This window comes from Apium graveolens, chromosome 10 (genome assembly GCF_009905375.1).
Source record: "Apium graveolens cultivar Ventura chromosome 10, ASM990537v1, whole genome shotgun sequence".
Classification (NCBI taxonomy): Eukaryota; Viridiplantae; Streptophyta; class Magnoliopsida; order Apiales; family Apiaceae; genus Apium; species Apium graveolens.
Genome location: NC_133656.1, coordinates 133722642 through 133724597, shown reverse-complemented (window position 1 = coordinate 133724597; position 1956 = coordinate 133722642).

Genomic DNA, 1956 nt, shown 5'->3' with positions numbered 1-1956 from the left:
ACTCTTAATGCGATGCTATCCTATCTAAACCCTCAACTTTACGGTACCATATGATATGTTCATGTTGCGAGCCTACGAGCCCATCTCGTATGGCTTATCTATTAGTTGACAAACCTTAAAGTAATGGACTTTCAAAGTTCATCATGTTGTAGGCTTGCAGCTCAATTCTCAATAAATAGATCAAAGTGTGGGCCAATTGACCCATCTCATATTTTTCATAAATTTAGGACCAATTTCTCTTTTGGCCCATTTAATTTTTTATGCTCGTAGGAATATGTTTAGGACCTATGCCAAAAAAGGTTAAAAAAAGGTTAAAAAGGCCCAAATCCATGACACAATTCTAAATTTTTTATGATATGTCTGAAAGATACCTGTAGAGAACCTGCCACGATCACGTAGAAACAAGTTTTGCTACCCGTATTACCCTATGACCACATAAAAAGGTTAAAACAAATTACACACTTATACAACTAATCCCATTAACACATTAAAAGATTAATTGACTTTACAGAGATAGCAATCACTAAACATAATTGGTTGACCATATATCATAGTCAATTCATGCATCTCTATAAGCATTGACGTATATATAAGCACAATCAAGAACACATCTCATAATATCAAACTTGTATAATTGTCATAAAATTTGAGGGTTTCAAAAAAGTCATCCAATAATAATAAACTACATATCCATAATCATAGTAAAAGTGATAAGATACATGAGAAGATTAGAATACAATATAAAGTGTAGAGAACGAAAAATTATGCCTATATTGTTAATGTTGAAATCTTCAAGGATAAAGTCCTTCTTCTCCTATTTTTGGCTTCTCCTCTCGGTGGCTAAGGATATGTATATCCTATCTCTAATAATATAAACCTAATATAAAAAGTATTTTTATTGTTTATAGGAATAAAATAAAAGTTTCTCAAACTGAAAAGGTTTCTCAGGTCAAAATTCGTAGTTGAGTTTTCTCATCGGATCCTGGGCTGGTCAAAGTAAAATTTGATATATGGGCCTGTCTAGAATGAAAGAAAATCACGTTATATTCGCATGGTGTTAGATAATAAATCACACACAGAAGGGGGGTGAATGTGTTTTTGTGTTTTTCTGCTTTTCTTGAAGTATTTATGGTGATGAACAAAGTAAATTAATTCTTGTATTTAAATGTGTTAGTACTGAATTTAGACAGATAAAACAGTTAACACAATTCTTTTAAAACTCACTTAATTTTATATTAAAATTAAGAATGTTTTACTACAAAATTTCTAGGCTCTTTGTTAATAAAGAGCTTAGCTTCTTCCTTGAGAGAATACAAGATTTTTCTAATCTAAATTGTTACAGCTAACAAAGCATTCAGTGTTTACTTTATAGAACAGTAAACACTGGTTATTACACAGCATGCATTAGCATGTATTAAACCCTATTTTTGGATAATCAAATCTTTCTATTTTTTGGCTTAGTGTATCTTTTCCAATCTTGCACTCGCGTGACTTTACTTTGCCAGTTAATCTTGGTCTTTGATCTTGTATTCTTCAAGCTGCTTTTGTAGACTTGTCAATCCAACTGATTAGATTGTTTGTTGATTGATAATCTTGGATATTGAACGGGTCTGCACTTTGTACTTTGAAATTTTACCTCGAGATCTCCAGTTTGATATATGGAGAACTTGACATCTCGATAAGTATATTGGCTTATCGAGATCTCCAATTACTCTATAGTTGTTTTGACTTATCGAAGTCTCTGAGTTCTCTATAAGAGAATTTGGCTTGTCGAGATCTCTCATCTTCATGTCTTCACTTTGGCTTATCAATAACTCTGAGTTCTCTAATGACAAGTTGACTTATCGATAACTCTGAGTTCTCTAGTGACAAATTGGCTTATCGATAACTCTGAGTTCTCTAGTAGCTTTTCCTGACTTGTCGATAAGTCATTCTTGAGTTCTCGAATGAGTTCTC